Below are 12,876 nucleotides of genomic sequence, written 5' to 3' on the forward strand. Positions count from 1 at the left end.
AATCTTAGAGTTGTATATACAGTGAAAGTATTTTTCAAAATTACAGGGAAAAAATAGGTTTTTAGGTAAACAAAACTGAGAAAGTTTACCACCAATAAACCTTCAATAAAGAGAACTACAAAAGATGTATTCCAGGAAAATATTACCAGCCCCACAAGAAAAGCTGGAGAAACAAGAAGGAATATTGAACAAATAATAAGGTTAACATGTGAAAAGAGAAACAAACATTGACTCTATAAAAAAGTAAATAATAATTTTCAACTTGTAGGTTTAAAATAAAACTATTTGAAGCTAAAATATTGTAAAAGACACCATATAAGCCAGTTGGTAAACCATTAGAATTAGAGTATTTTAAGATGTTTATATTATTCAAAGGAAGGGGAAAGATGTTAATCATAATTTAGACTTTAAGTGTAAATACTTAAATTTCAAGGTTGACCAGAAAAAAATAAAAGAAATAGTATATCACTTTAAAATCAGTAAAAGGAGAAAAATGGTATGAGATTTTTAAAAATTTCATCCTAAAGAAGGAAGAAAGGCAAAGATACAGAAGGAGTAAAATTAATAAAAAGCACCAAAAAAGGTGCTAAAAATAAATCCAAATGCAACAATAATTACAACAAATATGACTAGATTAAAATTCTAAATAAAATTCTTTAGTTTGGACTTTTTTTGATACTAACACTTGTTATTTGTAAGTAATATATGTAAAGCCATCAAGACACCAAAATATTAAAATGAAATGGAAGAAATGTGACTTCTCAGACATATGCTATCCAAAAGAAATTTATGTCAGCCATGCCAAAATTAAATAAAATTGATGTGAAAGCGAAAAGCACTTTTTAAAAGGGAAAAGATTATCATGTAATAGTGAAAGTTTTCATTCTCCTAGAATTTTAATGATTTTAAATCTGTATGCACTTCAAAAGGTGACCTCAAAAATACATAAGGCAAAAAGGAAGTGAAACTTGAGGTAAAAATGGATAAACTGAAGACTCATTAGAATATTTAAAATAATTATCTGTCTAAAATTAAGCACAACAATCACTAAAGATATGGAAAATTTGAACAACACAACTAACAAGTTTGGTCTAATGAACATATATATAAACAGTCTTGCATCAGTGTTGGAGAACACATATCCTGTTTAAGCACACTTAGACCCTTTATGAAAAATTATGTCCTATACCCTGAAGTAAGTCTCAACCAATTTCAAGGATGTGTCACATACAGACCATATTCTCTGACCACAATATAACTAATGCAATGGAAAGTTACTTGCAAAAAGATACTTTAAAACAATATACCACTGAAAATTTTTAAATTTACTTTTTTTAAATATTCAAGTATTATTGACATCCAGTGTTGTATTAGTTTCAGGTGTACAACATATCGATTCAACAATTCTATACATTACTAAATGCTCACTATGGTAAGTATCATCATCATCTGTTACTAACCTCACTGAGATACAATTCTCTACTTACTGTCCAATGTTCTCACAGCAGAACTGGTTAGAGAAAAAAAAAAACAAAACCCTACTGATTGCTCTCATTTGAAATTCAGAATAGTTAAACTCACGCAGAACTTCAACTTTAAGGTTGCTTGATAATTATGCTAATTTCACTCACTCTCCTACTCTGTTACATGACTATTCCAGCTATATTCTCTCTCCTCAAACTGCTACACCTACTCCCATTCTTGCTCTCAGCTTAAGACCTTGCTTACTATTTCCCTCAGAAGAAAGAAGTAATCAGAAGAGAATTTTGACAAGCTCACATCACAAAATAAATTTACCTGTTTCTTCCTGACCCTGTTTTAATGCCCAAACTCTTCACATACCCCTGTACAGACCTCAACCCTTCCACTCTTATACCACATCCCGTTTCCTGACACCTCCTCAAGAACATAGCTCCAGCAACTCCACTTTATTTCCTATATCATCAATTTTCATAATCACATAGACATGCAAATTTTCCATTTATAAAGAAAACATGTTTTCATTCATGTACCACACTATTTCCTTCTGCTTTTTTACAGAAAAAAAAATCCTTATGGCAGCCATTAAAATGCCTCTGGCAACCTCCAACTACAGGGAGTGTAACTAAAAGCCCAATGGCCGTGCTCTGAAATCCACCTCTACATTTGCACAAAGGCCATGTGTCCCACAGCTACCTCTAGTCAATGACTAAGTGCAGCATGACCCTGAAGCAGGTACACTTAGTCCACTGAAATGGGAATCCTCTGATGGCAGACCTTGGCTCAAGGACTCTGACAACCTGTAGAAATGTCTTTAAGATGCACAACATCTGATGTGTCCCCCCGACCTTCGACCCCTTTCTCTTTCTTGCAAGGTCAGGCTTGCATCACACTCAGGGGACTCTACCAGGTCTTTTAGCTCCCCCTCCATTTTCTCCAACACAGCTATGTTCACTAAATGAATCCTTGTACATATAATTCCATCTTGGAGTGTGCTTCTCACAGGACAGCATAACACACTCCTCTAAAGAGTCCGCTTTCCTCACTCTCTGATTCATCTCCTCTCACTTTGTCTTGAGTCCAGTCCAATCCAAATTTTGAGCCATAGCTCCATTACACCTGTTCTTGTCAAAACATCTATAATTCCAGATCGCTATTTTGAAAGATTAAATGATAAATTGAAAGATTGAATCTTATCCACATCTTAATTTGCTCTACTAGCAACATTTAATATAGTTCCTCTCTCCCTCTTCCTTTACACAATGAGCTTATAGGACACACTAAACTGCATCTTGTTTATCCAATTCCTTCTCAATTTCTCCATTTGGTTGTTTTATTGTTATCTCAGATTTAATCTGCCCAAACCTGGGGGTTTGGGACACCTGGGTGGCTCAGTTGGTTAAGCATCTGGGTTCTTGGGTTTGAGCTTCACATCAGGCTCTGTACTGACAGTTGAGGGCCTGCTGGAATTCACTTCCTCTCTCTGTCCCTCCCCCTGCTCACACACTCTCTTTTTCAAAATGTATAAGCAAACTTTAAAAAACTGGGGGTTTGATCCCCCCCCCAAATATTCCCTCTACCTTTATCTTCTCTAATCCATAAATGAACAGTCCATCTTGAAAGAAGGACATTAATTACTACAATCTCATGGACACTGAGAGGATATTGAAGTGATACTATGAACAATTCTATGTCCACAACTTTGATAACCTCCATGAAATGTGCCAATAACTTGAAGGACACGATTTGCCAAAACATACACAGAAAGACATACACCATATGAACAGACCTTTATCTATTAAGGCAATCAAAAATGATTTGCCGAGAGGTGGTCCTTGTCTGCTCCATACTGGTGAATTGCCACTTCAAACATCTGCTCGCTTTCTTCCTTGAAGAACAGATTCTGATTATTGCTATGGTCCGTATTAATTTCCTTTCATTGAGTATTTTCTATGAGCTATTATGCTGTGCTGGTTGATTTTGGTATATACTTTTCACTTCTTTTAACCACCTTCCCATTTTACAGATGAAGGAATCGTAGTTCAGTGAAATTTAGTTGTTGCCCAATTTTCCAACAGCTAGCCAGGTGGATAAACTGGGATTTGAAAACCTTTAACTGACTCCAAAGCCTCTGCTTTCTCTACAGCTCCATGCTGATCCATTAAAAGGTAGAGCTGGTACCCTGGAACATGTGTATCAATGAGACATCACTTTCCAGTCTCTAAAGGGTTATTATCCTTAACTGCTCCTGTTCTAGCTTCTTGGAAGAAGATGTTGGGTCTTTGCCTCTACAACATCTATCATGAAGTCAACTTCAAAGCACTCAACCTGGGTGTTTGATCTCCTGCCGGCATGCTTTCTGACACACGCTGGAAAATGAAAGTAGGAAATGAGGAACAGTTTAGTCATCCTTGTTAAACATTTCTGGTGCCAGTCAGGAAAGATGTTGACCTTAAAATTAAGAATTAGAAGCACACATTCTGGAAAAATAAATCAGTCCAATAAGAACCGAACCAGTGAGACCCAGGAGAGACTTCTGAGTGCCCACAAAAGACATGAAGCATAAGCAGCTGCTAAATGTTCTCTCTCCTCTGGCTTTCCCTGTTTATGGTACAACTCTAGTGTGGTACAATTTTACCCTGTACACATGTTTTTCATGAGAGAAGGCAGGGAGTGGGGATCATGCCATTTTTGTAGTTTCAAAGACTTGAAGTAAAGAAAAAAAAAAAATCCAGGTAAACCAGAGAGTTAAACAGATGTTTCAGACACATCTGCCTTTGAGACCATCTATACTTTGATTGTGGCAAAGTATACATAATATAAAATTTACATTTTAACCATTTTAAGGTAGACAGTTCAGTGGCCTTAGGTACATTCACAATCTTGTGCATCCATCACCACCACCTAGTTCCAGAACTTCTTTATCCCAAGTAGAAAGCTTGTGTCTATTAGTACTCACTTCCTGCCTCCCCCAGCCCCTTGTAGCCACTAATTTCCTTTTTGTCTCCCTATATAGATTTGCCTGTTCTGAACATCTTATATAAGTGGAACCATGCAACATGTGGTCTTTCATGGTGGCTTCATCTTTACTGAGCATCGTATTTTCAATATTCACCCACGTTGCAGCACAGTAATGTTCCAGGTAACATTCCATTTCACGTTCATTTTCCAACAAAATGATGATGGACATTTGAGTTGTTTCTATCTTTCGGCTGTCGTGAACAGTGCTGCTTGGAGATTGTTTTAGATGTGTGCAAATCAAATTTTCAGGTCTTGAGGCAAGTTGTGAGAACCCTATACTTCTCCCAAGTGCCTCAAGGAGCCACCCCTTTGCACAGACTGCCAGTACCACTCCCACGCTGCTTCACCAGCTTCAGTGATATCTTCTCAGGGTCCTCTTCCTCCACCAGTATACAAAGCGATTCCTCACCCTGCCAGTCTCTATCTTGGGCACTTTTGTGTTTCCTTCCATCATCACAATTTGTAATGAGGTTGTTGATTTTTGTTTTTAAATGTCTCTCTCCTCTAATCCTTAAGGGATGTCAACTCCTCAAGAATAGGAAACCCTATCTGTTTGTTTACTGAGGAGTTGTTCTCAGCACTAATGTCACTGCCTGCCACATACAAGTGCTTCGGTGTTGGTAATGGAGATACTGATCTACACGGGCTTTAAAGATGTAATCAGACTTGATCCCTCGAGTCCAGACTGGGCTCCATTTAAACTCTGAGGACCAAATAACATGTGGCTTAAATACCTACGTCAATGGATTGCTCAAGGTTGTCCAGGCACTATGAGGCAAGCAAGTGGTTTTGATGCTACTGTTTTACTTAGCAGGAACCAGAAAATGTGGAGGCTTTAAAACCAGATACCCTGTTCTTAGAGAGTTCGCCCCCCAGAAATTCATCTAGGTCACTCCCTGGGTTTTTGCTGTAAGGTCCTTACTTTCTGAGACATTTATCAACCACCTTATTTAAACCTCTGGCTCTGGTTGTTGGGCACCTATTTTCTTACATTTCTTATCCCTCTTTTTGAGCTTATTTTTCTCCTTAGCACTTGTCACTCTCTGACAAACTCTCTTGTCTATTGGCTGCCTCTTCCTGTGAAAATGTAATACCAGGAGGGCAGAAATTCTCATCCATTTCGTTCACTGCTGCAATCCAGTATCTTGGACAATAACCATGCACACAAGTGCTCAATTAATATTTGGGGAATGGATAAATAAGTAAATAAATAAATGCATAGCATTTTTCAGTCCACAAATTTCTCAGTCACATCTAGACCAGGATGTATGGTACTCTATGACTCTTGGCTTTAGCAATGATCTTAGTGTTAGCAGTGATCCTAGAATTCTTGGGTTCTAGTCTGGTTCCAAACAGACAATATGCTTCCCTAATTTTTACTCAAATGTTTCTCTCCAGAGTTCCACCCTATTCCTCTTCCAGAGATATCTGTGGTTCCAATCTTGCAAATCATCTTTTTAATTTTTTTTTTTAATTTTTGAGAGAGAGACAAAGAGAGTATAAGCAGGGGAGGGAGGGGGGGGAGAGAGAGAGAGAGAGAGAGAGAGAGAGAGAGAGAATCCCAACCAGAGAGAGAGAGAGAGAATCCCAATCTGTCAGTGCAGAGCCTGCTGTGGGGCTAGATCCCACAAACCTCAAGATCATGACTTGAGCCAAAATGAGAGTCAGACTGAGCCACCCAGGTGCCCCTATCATGGGCTATTTCTATCTCTTCTGAATAGAATGGTCAGTCTTCCCAGGAGGTGTGAAACAATGTTTTGTGTGCTAAGCATTGTGTAAGCTATATCTCATTTAATTGTGGCCACAGTCTTAGAATCAGGTGGGTATTATTCTATCTCTTTATAGGTGAGGAAATAAACATCTGCAATTAAACCCAACGTCACTTAGCATGTAACAAATGATAATCACGATGAGCCCATGTTTGACTATAAATCTGCAGTTCAAACTATTTCCACCCTTGGATATTGCATAGTTTTCTATTACAAACAAACAAAAAACAGGTCATATTTAGCAGCCTGACACAACACTCATTCATTATCTCATAGCTCTGTAGTGCAGAAATGTGGCACTCTATGCATGCGCTCTCTGTGCAGGCTACATTAAGGTATCAGCTGGCTATGTTCTTATCTGAAACTCAGAGTCTTCTTTCAAGTTCATTCCTGTTACCAGTGGAATTCAATTCCTTGTCTTTTTAGAACTGAAGCCCCCATTTTCCTGCTGGCTATCACCTGGGGCTGTGCTCATATTCTGGAAACCATCCACATTTCTCATCCCATGGCCCCCTTAAGTCAGCACATCAAATCTTTCTCATGCTTGGAATCTCTCATACTTCTTCTGATACCAGTCAGGGAAAACACTCTGCTTTTAAAGATTGTTTGGTGGGTTAAATGTCAGACTCTTGATTTCAGCTCAAGTCATGATCTGCGTGATGACTATGTGGAGCCTGCTTGGGATTCTCCTTCTCCTCTCTCTCTGCCCCTCCCCAGCTTGTGCTGTCTCTCTCAAAATAAATAAATAAACTCTGAAAAAATAATAAAAATAAAGATTCCATGTGATTATATTATACCCATCTAGATAATCTCCTTTTGCCATAACACAATAATCATTAGAAGCTATCTGATCATATCTATAGGTTCTACCTCCATTCAAAGGGGAGGGTATTATACAAGGATTAAGATCACTGGGGTCATTCTTAGGATTGTGCCTAACACTGATGTTGCAAACCTGAAGCTCAGCTTAGCTCTTTACTGACAGCCACATGGTCTCAAGGCAGGCACCAATAACCTCGTAGCTTTCCTGCAACCTATAAGCTTCCTAAAAGAGCCAGGATCAGATTTCCACCTTATCTTATTTCAATCCCCTCCAATTCCATGAAACTCCTTCATTCTCTCCAATAGCTGGCTGGCCTAGGCAGGAACTGAAGCAGTTACAATTAATTGCCTAATGGATATGTTGATGACAAAGGAGTTGGGGACAAATAAAGGCAAACATTTAAATGTATGTTCATAAGTCTAACTAGAAACTAGAGGAATATATCAAGAAGTAGTCGCCAAAAATATCTTTCTTATCTTTATAAAAAATACACCGGGTACCACACTTCCTCCGATAATTTTTGTCTTTTCCAGTTTCACGTAAGCTCCAAGCTGCAAGAATGAAAGCTCCATGCTGGTTCCCCACACAATGAAGCCTCAAATAGTCTGAAATGGCTACCAGCAATTGGTGCTAATTATGATTCAAAACTGAGGATATGAAGGTCTCTTCAACTCAGACAAAGGGCACTGCTATCTAGAGAGCTGCTGGGCTCAGCTTTCCCCTACCCACCACCACACACAGCTTGACAAGAGGTGACACATATGCCTCAGATTTCAATAAATGCCCCTGGGGGAGAATGCAGAAAGTAGGCGTTCTTACTTGAAAGAGAAGAAGGATCCTATAACACTCTAAAGTATAACAGCATGTCCTAATGGAACACTTGAACCAGTAAGAACTTTCTGTCTACCCTAGGATTTCTATGTCATCTCTCAAACCTCCAACAATTAAATGAAAATTTATAGCTGCTAGTTTTCTAAATAGCTCTCCTCTGTGGCCTTTCCTGAGACCCTGAGAAATTGCATAGTTCCTTTTTTTCTCAACTCTGTAAGAGACTGTGCATTTTTTAGCTTATATTGCCATTATTTTTCTTATCACTTTCGTGAGACTATTACCCTCTTGAGTGTGGAAACTATGCCTTGTTGTACATTTCTATAGAATTCAATGTCTGGCACATAGTAATTGATTAATAAAATCTCAAGTGATATAACACTAGTCTAATCAGTGTTTTGTGTTATTTTTCCTGTTGTGCTGGGTTTTTTTTCTAAGTCTTCTTTAAAACAAGGGTCATAGGGGCTCCTGGGTGGCTCAGTCAATTAAGCATCCAACTCTTGATTTCTGTTCACTTCATGAACTCATGGTTTGTGAGTCGGAGCCCCACATCGGGCTCTGTGCTGATAGCACAGAACCTGCTTGGGATTCTTTCTCTCCCTCTCTCTCTCTGCCCCTCCCCCACTCACATGTGCTTACTTTCTCTCTCTCAAAAATAAATAAATAAACTTTAAAAAAAAAACCTCAAGGTTATATACTTGTGAGTTAGTGGGTTGGAATAGGGTACTGCTTCTTACTGTGAGCTAACCAGAGAGACTTAGCTTCTGTTTCTGCTTGCAACTAGTCACAGTGTGAGCCAGCTGGGAGCATCTCAGATGGATTCACAAGGACCTAGTGAACAAAAAAAAAACACAGAAATTGAGTGATGAAGTTCAAACACAGACTGGTAAATCCATCCAGAGAAACACTGAGCTCCAAAGGAAGGTTTAGTTTGGGTATGGACAACATCTCATGCCACCGAGATCCATTTACTCTCTTCTTTCATAGGAAGTTCCAGGACTACAGTGGAGATGTCTTTTTTTTTTTTTTAAAGGAAGGTATGCTCCTTGCTTCTCTGAGAAGAAAGGGAGAAGTCCAATAATTCATATTCAATATGGTGGCCAGTTGTGATATCCTAGAAGAGTAAAACAAAAGAGCTTGTAAGACAAGTTACGGTCCTGCTGATTTAGTTTGTCTAGAGGGCAAAATTGATATTCATCAACTCCTTCGTCAACTATCCATCTTAGATTCTCTTTACCCTTGGCTAACATGTTAACTGGTCTTGGTTGTTTGCCTGGCAGAATGACCCAGATTATAATCTCTAAGAGATCTGAGTTCTTAGTTTTTCATTGTTTTGCCCTTGTTTAGGTATGTTTGCTATAGTTGACCATAGTCATTACCAGACACAGAAGTATGAAGAGACACCTCACAGATTCCTCTGGACTGCAGATCTACCCTCTTAGAGTAGTAGTCACCCTTTCTCCGTAGGTGGTAGGATAAATTGCCTCCACCAGTACCATAGAGCTCTTCTAAGCCTATTAGTCTACTGCCATTTGAGCAGTCCAAAGGGATTTGGTAGTAGTTACAACACCCAGTTTAGTAAAAATCTATTTTATCCTTTGGAAAAGAATTTTCCACCACCACAAAACTATGTTCTGTAACATGGCAGGGTCTTAGATTAAGGGAATGGAAGCATAGATTCCGTAAGTGGATCCCTGGGCATAAGAGTTTGGCGCCCATTTTCACTTTCATTCCTCATTCTCTAGAGCAATGTATTTAGTTAAACAGGACAAAATACTACTAGTTCAAAGTATACACCACATTTTGAAGGACAGTATCCTATCCTGCAAGCATTTTCCCACTGCCCAATCCTAACGCCCTCAGATGAGTCTTCACTGGCCTTTCCACTCTTATCAGACTGGCTGTTTCCAAGTAATAAGGTACATAGTGAGATCACAAACCCATAACCATGAGCTCATTGCCATACTTCTTTTGTTATACAATGGGTCTCTTTATCAAAGGCAATGTTGTGTTGTACTCATATCAATGGATGAGACTTTTTATAAGCTTTCAGATAGGAAAGGGTCTATGGGAAGGGAAGTTAAACTGATATCTGGAGTATGTGTCAATTCTAGTAAAGATAAATGACTTCTTCCTCCAAGGTAGAAGGATTTTGATGTTGTGATCTGCTGCCAGATGGCTGCTTGGTCTTCCTGAGAATTGTTCCTTGGTTTTTGCTGCTGGCAGATTTGCACTCAGCAGTGACAGTGGTTATATGAGCCTAGGTAAGGAGGAGCTTATGTTGTGGAGACTGTGAATAACATACCTATCTGCTCCCATGATCTATCTAAATGCACAAGCACAGGAATATTGAGGAAAAAATATGGCTGACATCCTAAGAATAGGTCATTCTTCCCTCTTGCATTAGATGCTACCTGGTGACATTAAATGTGACACAGAAATTTACACATTTCAACTATTCCCTCCTGTTCTTCCTGATACACATTAGACAAATTTTGGAATTGCCTTGACTTAGGTGTTTTTCTTTTCAGACCTAAGCTTGTACTTTTTTTTTAATGTTTATTTTTGAGAGAAAGAGAGAGAGAGAGAGAGAGAGAGAGAGAGAGAGAGAGAGAGAATGAGCAGAGGAAGGGCAGAGAGAGAGAGAAATACAGAATCTGAAGTAGGCTCCAGGCCCTGAGCTGTCAGCACAGAGCCCAACGCGGGGCTCGAACTCACGAACCATGAGATCATGATCTGAGCTGAAGTCGAATGCATAACCGAATGAGCCATTCAGGTGTCCTTAAGCTTATACTTTCTATCAAGGCTGTACTGAGACCTAACTCTAATTGTCAGCCAAAAGGCAATGAATGACAAGTGGTAGGGGTGAGTCTTGAAATAAAAAGAGTCACTTTATGAGACACTTGCTGCAGGCCAAATTATTACATGGTCTCCAGAAAAGGGGAGACTATTCTCCTCTGGAAAAAATAGAGATGTTGCTTTTACTGGCCAGAAAGATCAGAGAGAATTGGGGGTGTTCCAGATTTTCAGATTTATTTATTCAAATGTTTCTATCCCTGGTCTTGTGCTTCTACTCTTTTTCTATCAAGACCCTGATTGGGACCTAAGAGACCTACAAAGACTATGCATGTATCTCCTTTGCAGCCCAGTCACCCTTATCATGAGCTCCTGGGCCTAATTTCATCATAGCTGTGTCCTGAGACTGCAGAAGACTGACCTATAAAGCTCTGATAAAAACCTTCTGGTTTTTATATTCTTCCTTAAGTTGAAATTGACTCTCCTTTATCTTTTATTTTTTTGAACGATGTCTTTAATGTTGTCTAAGTAGCCACCTCATTTTACAAACTTTATTTGAAAAAACCTTGCCGCCATACCAGTTAAGAGGTACAGCTTCTTGGTCTCCCAATGCCTTATCCTTTAACTGTACTTCACCAACATCGACAGCTAAACACTTAAGTGATTATAATGTATAGCATCTTACTACCAGCAATGAGTCTTACTGCTTCTAGACAAGTGGGCAGTATAATTTTAAAACTCTGTTTGTTAGAATCACATCTGGTTTTAGCCAAGTCTCTATAGAGCAGAGCCTGAGGCAAGGATTGAAGTGATAATACTTTATTTAGAAGAAATAAACCTAGAGATAGGAAGGTGAAAAAAAATAAATGAGGCAAAGAAATATGAGAAGCAATGCAATGTATTTTATCACACTGGCCACTTTTTCTTAGTAAGTCAGGAAGACTTACAGCAGTTTGTTGTCAGGTATGTTTGCTTGACCTGCAGGATTTCTTAGGAATGTTCACAAAGAAATTTTTCACCTCAGAGAAATCCCCAAAAAGATAAATGAGGTGGAATTATCTGACTAGCTCCCTTCTATCTCTCATTTGTCACTGCTCTTGGTTTGCCCCATCGCACTAGATCAACTTCTATAGCAAATACGAGCCACAGCACCCTGTTTGCAAAAATATCTAAACCTGAAAGCAACCAAATGTTTGGAAGCCATATAAAACAGTAAGAGTTCATGAAATAAAATATACAGACAAATATATCAAGTTGACTCTTAATAAGTTATGATAGGTAATTAATATTATGGAGAAGACTGAAGAGGAGAAAAAACAATGGAACCAGAAATCCATAGAGAATTCTTGGGAATGTTCTTCTGATTGACATGAAATATGTTTACATATTCATGATTCTTTTTTTAAAAAATCAAGAAAAAATAACAACATATTTTATATAATTCTACCCTAAAAATAAATATCTTCTCCTACAGTGAAACAAGTCATTACTTGTTAACATACAAAAATTAAGTATTAGTTGGTGCGTACTTTTTTTTTTTTACCTTTAAAGCAAACCAAGTACTTGATGTAAAGCAGAGGCAAAGGAACAATGTAAAGAGTACCCATTCTTGAGTGACTTTTGGATCCATACCAAGATTTTTTTTATTTTTACCTAAAAGTGTGCTCAAAAAAGCATATAGTATCCTCATGGATATGTACTTTGATACTGTTGCTACAAATACTGCCTAATCTAAATCTAAAGGTCACTGGATTGTACCTTCTGTAAGAGCATGGACTGCATGTTTTAGTCACCAATGGATATAGTATATCAAACTTGGTAAGCACCCAATTAGAATTTTTTGAATGATATAATAAACCAATTAATCAATCAATCCAAAAAGGTCTGATATACTTTTCCATCTGTCATTCTCATTGCTCTTGGTTAACCCTATTTGAAGTCTTGATTCTACATCAAATACAAATTACATTGACAAGACAATATTTGAGTAGTCCCCTCCAGTTTGCCTCATAGATCTTCCTCAGTGCAGTGAATATGAATATTGAAAATTGTACAAATATGTAGCTAAAAAAATGAGACTTCAGAATGTTATGAGGTTGATACATGAGTTAGGCATGGCTGAATTTTTGTGGTCATTTAGGGTAACTTAGGTACCTTCAA

Source organism: Panthera onca, chromosome C1, assembly GCF_046562875.1.
Source record: "Panthera onca isolate mPanOnc1 chromosome C1, mPanOnc1 haplotype 2, whole genome shotgun sequence".
NCBI classification, from domain to species: Eukaryota; Metazoa; Chordata; class Mammalia; order Carnivora; family Felidae; genus Panthera; species Panthera onca.